This window comes from Herpailurus yagouaroundi, unplaced genomic scaffold (genome assembly GCF_014898765.1).
Source record: "Herpailurus yagouaroundi ecotype Mexico unplaced genomic scaffold, PumYag 198, whole genome shotgun sequence".
Classification (NCBI taxonomy): domain Eukaryota; kingdom Metazoa; phylum Chordata; class Mammalia; order Carnivora; family Felidae; genus Herpailurus; species Herpailurus yagouaroundi.
In genome coordinates, this window is record NW_024412429.1 from 5626890 (window position 1) to 5636892 (window position 10003).

The 10003-nt window shown below is 47.2% G+C and overlaps 1 long non-coding RNA gene across 2 annotated transcripts; it reads left to right on the forward strand.

Moving 5' to 3' along the window:
• Nucleotides 1-1044: 1044 nt before the first annotated feature.
• On the forward strand, nt 1045-9451 carry LOC121013212 (uncharacterized). 2 transcript variants are annotated; one of them, XR_005782577.1, is made up of 4 exons: nt 1045-1754; nt 2374-2447; nt 5723-5826; nt 8649-9451. It is a non-coding gene; the product is annotated as an uncharacterized LOC121013212 (long non-coding RNA). The 2 variants fall into 2 exon arrangements; XR_005782578.1 differs by lacking the exon at nt 5723-5826.
• The last annotated feature ends 552 nt before the right edge of the window (nt 9452-10003 follow it).

Consider the following 10003-nt stretch of genomic DNA (forward strand, 5'->3'; position numbering starts at 1 on the left):
TACAGAATAGATTCAAATGTGCCTTTAGCGGTTTCAAGTGCTACACCAGTAGCAGGTAGATTCCCTGATGCTGGTTCTCCCCGTGCCCTTGATCAGTGCCTGTGATGCAAACCCCCCCCCCCCCGGGGTAGGTTCTCACGAAACTACAGAACCAAGGATTAGAACCATTCTCTGACTCTGTTTTGTTAGGGAACAGCACTCTTTTGGAGTTTGTTTCATGGTTAAAATTTGATTCGTCTCCTGTTAAATCATGCATGCGATTTACTTGGGGCTATTCCTGAAATTTTTTCAATTAGAAAAATGTAAATTACAAAATACATTATTCATCATGTGCACACAGCTGACTGCGTTTTAGAGTATCACCTGAAGAAACAACAGTAGAGGAACAACACAAATAGAAATTCGTTGATATCACGCTCGTGGAATAGACCCTATTCCACTTGGGTCTATTTGTAGAACTTTCCCACTCCTGAACAATTTTCTCTGGTGATTCTTGTCCGCCAAGGGGCCTCTTCTGTTTGTCAATGGTTGGGTCCATCGTGTGCACCATTTGTGGCCCTACGGTGGGGACTCACGGCCCGTACTTGCGTTGCTCCGGTGTGTCAGCTAGATCCAGCCTCTCTGTGTGGCTCATGTGGCTACTGTCCAGTGGGAATGTATCTCCACTTCGTTTTTACTGCGCACCCATGCTATATGTCCGTCGTATCCTTCAGGACCAAGTTGAATGTACTGCTCTAGGATAGATCTTACACTATTGTCCCTCTCTCTTTAGAAGAGCTTCTTTGTTTGCGTGAACATGTGATCCGAGCGTATCCGTTGGCGCTTCTCAAAGACGTAGCTTTGTGCGTCTTCTCAAGTCGCTACGGGTGTATGTTTGTCTCCCCAAAGGTAAAACCGGAGTGAGTGCCAAGTTACTTTGCAGGATGACTGCAGTGACCTTCGGTGCCGCCAGGAGAAAGCAATCTGGTATGTTGTTGTAAAAGTAGGACACACAGCAGCAACCTCAGCCAACTTCATCAGTCTGCCCCATTCCCGTGTGGACCTCTCACCTGACCGGGACTGGGGGTGGGAACTGGAATAGGTCGGCCCTGGCCGCTGTGCCCCTGGGCCGGGGCCGTGGGGGCTGTGAGAGGACAGAGCATCTCCTGCCCAAGGCTGCAGTGGGAGAGCTGGAGGGTAAATGCTGAAAATAATATTCTGGGCTGAGGGCCAAGGTCATGGCCAACGAGTGTGTCCAAACCATGTCATAAATTAAAGTAACTATTGGAAAACTGGGAGCTGAGTTACGGAGCCAAAATGAGCGGTGCTGGGCCACAGAACGAGCCAAGAATGAAGAGAGGGACGAAGTGCAGCAGACCACACTGTCAAAGGTCAGCTAGGCGCTGTGCTGGCAGGCTGGCCAGGCCCGGGAGGGAGCCAGGCCCCCGGAGACGCGGCAGGCAGAAGCGTGCTGGCTCATCTACTAGATCCTTCCATCTGTTCCCAGGGATCCTCCAAGTTAACTCTAACTTAAAAGCTCTTCACAGATGGGCAAGAAATTCGATTCTTCTGTTATTCTAATCCCCAAACAAGCGATGATACACACAGAGGCAATTTCAGGTTGAGTCATGTTACCTTTCTCCAAATTGCAGGCAATCCCCACTTCTCTGGAGCCCTACAGCACAGACAGAGCACCCCGCCTGGAGTGCAGAGGAAAACCCTAGCAGCTGAAGATGCTAAGGCAGAGAGGAAAGCCACACAGTGCGGACAAATGAGTCTGTGATTGCTTGCTCGCTCCATGGGTGTGGAGGGGACAGGACAGTATGCGATTCTGTGACACTTTCCATACTTATCTAAGCATCCATACACTTCCTGTCCTCCCTCCTCTTCCTGTTGGGACATTTTTGTTCATGCCCAATGCTGTAAGATTCCAAAGGAAATACAAGCGCTTTATGATGATCTAAATCAGCATCCAATTGCAAGGCCAGGCTTTCTTTGGCAAATTCAATCATATCCTAGAGACCAAAAAAGAAGACTTTTCAAACCCTGAGCGTCATCTGATCACTTCTACAATGCCATTGATCTATAACAGCTTACTTGTCTCATCCAATGGCAAAACTATATTGGTGCCTATTACTCACACATGAATTGTTTAATTCTTTTTTCTTTTTTCTTTGAGAGAGAGAGAGAGAGGGCAGGGGAGAGGGACAGAGGTGGAGAGGGAGAGAGGATCTCAAGCAGGCTCCACAATCAGCACAGAACCCAACATGGGGCTCGATCCCACAATACTAAGATCATGACCTGAGCCAAAATCAAGATTCAGACGCTCAACTTACTGAGCCACCTGGGTGCCACTTGATGGTTTAATTCTTTAAAAAAAATTTTTTTTAACAGGCATGCCTGATTGACTCCATTGAAACAGCGTGCAATTCTTGATCTCGGGGTAGTGAGTTCAAGCCCCAAGTCAGGTATGGAGATTACTAAAAAAAAAGTAATAATAAACTTAATGAAATAAATACAAGAATTTAACTTATATAAAAAATAATAATAAATGAAAAACATTTATAACAAAAAATCAAACACACATGGCCATCCACAATTCACACAGGGTAGTCATCCAACCATTTGGTGATTGAATTATTCTTCCTGCGTTAATTTGGCTTTGGAATGCTGGTGAATCCCCCTTATGCACAAGTTCTGGGGAAAAGGTCCCTGTCTCTGCTCAGCTCTTCTCCCCGTACCCCACTGCCAGAGGGGAAGTCAGGAAAAGAGAGAAAGAGCGAACCTCCGTCACTGCCTGAGCTATGGAGACCCACCTTGGCAGCCAGAGTTGGAAGCATCCAGGTGGCCCAGGAATAATCCAGAGTCCACTGTAATTTTCATTCCCTGGGTTTTCTCGTGGGAGTATAAACATTTTGGGACTCTGGAGGACAAGAAAATAAGAAAAAGTCCTTTCCACAAAAAAAAAAAAAAAACCACACACAAAAAACCCTTTATTCACAAACTCACACCGATTAAACTGATCACTTTCATAAAACCCCTCATTTCCTGGTGGGCAAGTTCATACCTGGCTGAGGATTATATTCCCTGCTTTGTATCCAAGGATTCATATGTGCAATTTCTCTTAAACACGAATTCTTTCTATCTAGAATTTGAACTTGTCACTTAAAATGGCCGAAAGCACAAGATTCTTTTCCAGACAGTGACCAGAACAAAGGAGTGACTCCCACATATGTCCTTGTAGATGATTCTTGGCACTCAGAACCTCAACATCAAGGGGGTGGGGAGGAGCGCCTTCCCCCCAGCCTTATAGTTTCGGAGAGAGAATCGAGAGGTGATGCAGGGACAATAAATGCACACCGCAGCACCCAAAACGAGGCAAGGTAAAACTGCCCCTCTGCCACCAACCACCTGGGCTGCTGTGGGGGTTGGGGCAACTGTCACCAAGCACATCTCCAGCACTCTCTGGGCTTCAAACGCTGTGTTAGTTTTTTTGGTTTTGTTTTGTTTTGTCTAATTCTTTAAGTGTTTATTTTTGAGAGACAGAGCACGAGCAGGAGAGGGTCAGAGAAAGAGGGAGACACAGAATCCGAAGCAGGCTCCAGGCTCTGAGCTGTCAGCACAGAGCCTGACATGGGGCTCGAACCTACAAACTGTGAGATCATGACCTGAGCTGAAGTCAGACGTTCAACCGACTGAGCCACCCAGGCACCCCAAAACGCTGTGTTAGTTTGAGTGAACAGCCACCTCATTGTCCCAAGATGAGGAGACTTCCTGCCTGAGGGATGGTCAAGTGTTGATTGTAACTTTCTTTGGGGAGGCGGAGACAGGGGTCCAAGGACATTTGCTGAAATGCTGAGCACGCTGTAGTGGATGATTAGAGATTAGAGACTCACGTTCTAGTCTGTTTGCCTCTGCAGAGCTGTGACCTTGGGCACATCACTGCCCAGCATTTCACTTTCCTTACCTTTATGATACCCGAATTCAATTATGTTTTTTCTGATCTCTTCAAGCTCCGACATTCTGTAATTACAGCAACCAAGACCAACAAGAACGTTGTTAAGATTATTATGTGAGCAGTGGATTCTCAAATGTGAACTAAAGAGTGGATTCCAGAGGCACCTTGAGCATGTCTTTAGTATTATTTTGTCAGGTTACCGCTAGGAATGTCCTAAAATAGATCCTGAGTAACAAACCAATAAACCCCATCCTCTATAATGTGACCAAACCAGATTAGAACAAATTAGAACAGATTTTTATCTTAACAAGGAAAGCGCTAATTTATTGAGCACCTACCATACCAGACATTGTATTAAACCCTCTACATCCATTTCCTTATTTAACCTTCAAAGCAAGCCTGTGAAGTTATTAGTATACCCATTTTACAGATGAGGAAACTAAGTCTCAGAGAGAATAAGCAAATTTACTTCTGTCACTCTGCTCAGATCAAGGTCATGTTGCTCCGACTCCTCACTAATATTTTTAAACACTACCACTCTATTACCCACTCACTAGGAAATAACAAAAGCCTGCAGTAAAAATAATAGCAATAATAGCTTCCTCAAGTGTAGAAACTTTGGTTTGATTATAGATCTTTTCTTGTGCTTAGAATAAGACCTGCACAAAGGTGGTTGTCACTGAAAATTTGTTAAATGAAAAGTAACCGCCCTTTGTTGGCCAGTGTCCTGTCTTCTTCTTGGTGTTTACTGTCTCTAACACAACACTGTCCAGTAGAATTTTCTTCGGTGAATCGAAATGTTTGTTCATCTCTATTGTCCAACTGGTAACCACATGTGGCTATTGAGCACTTGAAATGTGGCTAGTGTGGCTGAAGAACTAAATACTGAATTTTATTTCATTTTAATGAATTTCTTTAAATTTTTAAAAATGCTTTCATTCATTTATTTTGAGAGAGAGAGTGCAAGCAGGGGAGGGGCAGAGAGAGTGAGAGGGAGAGAGAGAATCTCATGCAGGATCCGCACTGTCAGCACAAGGTCCAACGTGGGGCTCGAACTCACGGACTGTGAGATCGTGACCTGAGCCGAAGTCAAGAGTCAGATGTTGAACCAGCTGAGACACCCAGGAGCCCCTCGATGAATTGAATTCTATAAATTTTTTTTTTCAATGTTTATTTATTTTTGGGACAGAGAGAGACAGAGCATGAACGGGGGAGGGGCAGAGAGAGAGGGAGACACAGAATCGGAAGCAGGCTCCAGGCTCCGAGCCATCAGCCCAGAGCCCGACGCGGGGCTCGAACTCACGGACCGCGAGATCGTGACCTGGCTGAAGTCGGACGCTTAACCGACTGCGCCACCCAGGCGCCCCGATGAATTGAATTTTAAATAGCTACATGTGACTACTGGCCTCCATATTGGACAGTACGAGTCTCGAGTAAAATATGGGTAAAGTACTTGCCATACAGTAAGAATCTGGCTTTAACAATGGAGATTCTTTGAGATAGATGTCTCGCCCTGAGCCTTTCTGATATAACCCAACTCATACTTCCTTCACTAGCTTCCTGTCCAACGTTATGGGAAAAAGAATCAGGAATCTTGAGCCAAAGAAGCCCCCAGATCATGAAATGACCATCCCACGATTTGGAACGTCTTCCCATGCAGAACTTGATAGTCCTTTGGAAACGGGAGTCCACTGTTTTTTTGGCGAAAGTTCCTCACATAAGAAACTTGTCCCAGCCAAATGAAATGTGCAATCTGACACTGGTGCTTGGGCCCTCCCATTACAGGAAGCCCGCGGTGTTAGCTCACGTCCAGTCTATCTGAGCTGTAAAAATAAGACAGGAGCCATAGGAGTGCAGGCCAGTGACACTATCGCTGTACCTAAGGACAAGTGAGTAATTGGTAGGGGGCATTCCTGCAGTTGCTGTACAACAGTATTTCTCAACCTTTTTCATGGACTTTCCCCCTAAGATGTCTTTTCAGACGTTTCTTCCAAAATGCCCTCACCAGAGAAGTTCTAGCATCACAGAAATACTGCTCAGCTGTTTACGTACTATATGTTTATCTGTGCTTCATACATAAAAATAATGTGATTTTTGCCCCCCACCCCCACCCCCGAACCAATTTTCATCACCTTGTCAGAAGAAGGATGATATCACCTTGGCTGAGAAAGTTCTAGACTGGATGAATTCTTCTTGACTATGAAAAGAGACCGAGGGGAAAAAGCGTGGGTTCTAGTCAGTCAGGCTTTAGGTTGAGTCCTGCCTCTGCCTCTCAGGCAAATGACCTAATCTTCTTCTACCTCTGTTTTACTCATCTGTAAAATGGAGATAAAAATATTGTCTCCCTCCCTGAGTTGTTGTGAGCATTCCATGAGCTAATGCATATTCATTAGGAATTTGGAGCACCCAGTAGGTGCTTTCTAAATGTGAGCTAGTTTCACCGTTTTTATGAACACAGGAACATTCCGGCAGTGTGGCCAGTTTCCGAATCTCTGGTTTTCTGTTAGTTGCCATTTTGGATTCTTTAACCTTACGAAGGGGCTTTATGACATCTGGGAGCAGCCACTTATTTCGGGATGAAGTTTCTTCCAAAATCACTGCTCAGAAAGGTACAGGGCGTCTTCCTCATCCAGCTCGAGTCAGATCTCCCAAACACTCACGAAGGCCCTTCAGAGTGATGAGGCTGAGATCACAGACAGCGTTTGCCTGATCTAAAATATGCACGGTAACACGGTCTTAATTAGATGTACATGTCTCTGAAGATATAAATAAATGCTTCCCTTTTTGATATGTCTGATTTAATAGCCTAATAACAGGGGACTGCTGCCGAAATATAATTCAGGGGGTGAGGGAGAAATTAATAAACTCAAATATTTAAAGCTCAACAGCAATTAGCAACCCATTTAAAACAAATTTCCGAATTTTAATTTTATTTATCCTTATCCAACCAGGACTAAGCCTGGGGTTCATTATTATTCATTTGCAGACCTAACAGGGTGCTCTGCCCTTTGCTGGGGAGGCACTCTCGAGGTCCTTTACACGGGGGCAGCAGGCCATGACCCCAGCGACGGCAGGCGGTGGGAATTCACCAGTCCCACCCGCACGGTGTTTCCCATTACCCCATTTACTAGTTTTCCTTCTCTCACTTCTTTGGAAATTGGACACTCATTTTTCTGCTGCATGTTTAGCTACCCACATACACCCGTGCACAAAAACAGAACACCGTTTTCTGAAGGGTCCCCATCAGGGAACATCCACCTCCGTGACCTCTGGTCAACTAAGGCAAGACCTGAGTTCTGACCTCCTTCGTGCGTCTATGGAGCGGGTACGAAAGCGAGTCTTTAGCATGTGTACTTAGTAATCATCCCGAAGTGAGGTCCCCACCGCCTGGGATGCGGGAGGGTGTGGTGGGTTCAGCACTTTGGCATTTTCCCCATTAGCACCCGTGTCTGGTGGGACAAAGATGGAGAAGAACTGGACACGTTCCGGAGGGACGAACCAGAGGGCACGTCCCCACCAGGCAGTGGAGACGCTTCCTTAAAGATGCTCAGCTCAGCGTGGGGGTGTTGGAAGCACACAGGGCTGGAGGGAGTCATGTTTTTAACAGCAATGTATTGTATACGTGTCCCCTGGGGACAACTGGAAAGAAGGGCTGGGAAAGGCCACACTGAGAGAGCAAATGGAGGGCGCATACTCAAGCTCAGCCTTGGGCGTGTGCACAAGTTCAAGGCAAGAGGGCCTTGGTGTGGCCTTTCTTTCAAGGGCTGCTCCTCCTGCCTGAGCCAGGGCCCTCACCACTTAGCAATGACCAACAAACCCTAGGCCTCTTCTCTGAGAACCCCTCCACGCTGCCCCAGTGGGGCCCATTAGCCACGCTTGGACGGCCTGGTTCTACCCATTTGGCCTTAGCCAGGGGTGTCTCCCAATTACTTATCTCTCCCAAGAATTTACAATTGGAACTAGAGGTGCCCACTCTCTGCAGCAACCTTGACCGAGGTGAGGCAAATCAGGAAGCTGGAACTGATGTTAGGCAGGTGGGTGGCCTTCCTGAGCTATTTCAGAGGCAGGGAGAGCCGGGTTACAGAGCGAGAAATGAAAAGAACAGAAGAAACTTTGATAAGCTGTCAAGTGACTGCCTGGCTTCTGAAGGCTTATCACTGTCTGCTCTTGGTCCTCCATAGGACCTGACTGTGCTTCTGGTCCTTGGGGTCCATTCATCTAGAGAATAAACTCCTCTTGCATTTTGCTGAAACTCAGGTAGGTCGTGATCTTTGTGCCAGTAAAACACTGAAATAGTCTTAGTGACCAAGGAGACCCGTGGTCATCATTAGCAACTCCAGAGTGTGGGCAAAGGCAGGGGACCCGGACACGGTTGACCCACAACACACAGGAGACTTCTCTGCCCACAGGCTGTAGGGAAGGTAGGGGACAGGGCCATCGTGAGTTGGATGAGACAGGGGAACAGCCAACGTGCCGGAAGCCCCTCCTGGGATCAGAGGGCAGTCAGCAAGCAGGAGTCCTGACATCACAGGCTTTCCATCCAAGGTGGTGGACTCCAGGGCTGCCGTCACAAACGGCCACAACCTAGTGGTTTAAAACAATAGAAATCTAGCTTCTCACGGTTCTGGAGGGCAAAAGTCCAAATTCATGGTGTGAGCAGGGCTGTGCCCCCTCAACCTCTAACCGAGATTCTCTTCTCGGCCTCTTCCAGCTCTGGGGGCTGCAGGTGCTCCTTGGCTTGTGGCTGTACCACTCCGACTCCTGCCCCTGTCCTCACATGGCCTTCTTCTCTTCCCTCCATCCTTCCTGTGAGTATGTCTTGGAAGGATACCTGTCACTGGATTTAAGAACCACCCCGGTAAGCCAGGATGATCGCACCTCAAGATCCTTCATTTAATTACATCTGCAAAGACCCTTTTTCCAAATAAGGTCACATTCACAGCTTCCTGAGGTTGGGATGTGGACATATCTTTTGAGGGACTGCTAGTCAGCAAGCTGCCGGTGAGAAATCAGCCATGCTGACTCTGGCCAGTTTGGGCGGGGGCGGGGAGGGGGGGCGCATGGCGATCTCAGGGAGCAAGGCCCAGGCAGTTCCAGGCAGGAGACTAGTGATTTGCCCGTTGACAGGGCCCAAAGGTAAATTAGTAGCTTATAATAAGCAGATGGAGTGGGGGATCCAAGAAGGGTATGTTCCATTTTTCCTATTAGTTCAGCTTCTGTTTATTCAAACAACCTTAAGTGATAAAGAAGATATTTGACAGTTACTGGGGTGGCTCAGAGAATTAACACAAGAGCCAATGATCCACTTCTGGAACCGACACAGAATCCGGAGCAGATGTTGTCGTTGAATGCTGCCATTTTCTTGAACTCCATCGTGGACATATGCTGCTCCGATAATGCCTGAGCTCTCTCCCAGAGGAGAATTGGGCTCCAATCAAGTGTGAGAGTTGTCAGCCATGGTACAGGCATGACAGCTGTGAGCTGGAGAAGTCACCCCAGCGGGGGTCTGTGACAGGCGGGCTGGGGTGGCTTCGGTGCTGGACAGGGGGAGGGGGGACCAGAGAGCAGGAGCAATGCGGCCAGCTGGGAGTGCCTGGTCCAGAGACCACATCTCCAACCACTTTGTCTAAGGACTCTTGAGACTCAAAAATTAAAGAGAAATCCAAAGAGACATAAGTGGCTTGTGTCTATCGATAGTGACTTATTACAAATTAAAGCCGAGGGGCACCTGGGTGTCTCAGTCAGTTAAGCATCTGACTCTTGATTTCGGCTCATCATCTCATGGTTCGTGAGATCGAGCCCCACATCAGGCTCTGGGCTGACAGCAAGGAGCCTGCTTGCGATTCTCTCTCTCCCTCTCTCTCTCTCTCTCTCAAAAATAAGTAAACTTTTAAGAAATCTTTAAAAAAAAAGAAAGAAATTAAAGCTGAGACTTCGTAAGACACGAGAACACAAGCACACCTGCCATCAGCTGTCAGAGAGATGATGTCACCACACCCGGGGCGGCCACAGGAAGGCTTCACTGCACACTCCTATGAGAAGAGGGGTGAAGGTCAAGAGCGTCTT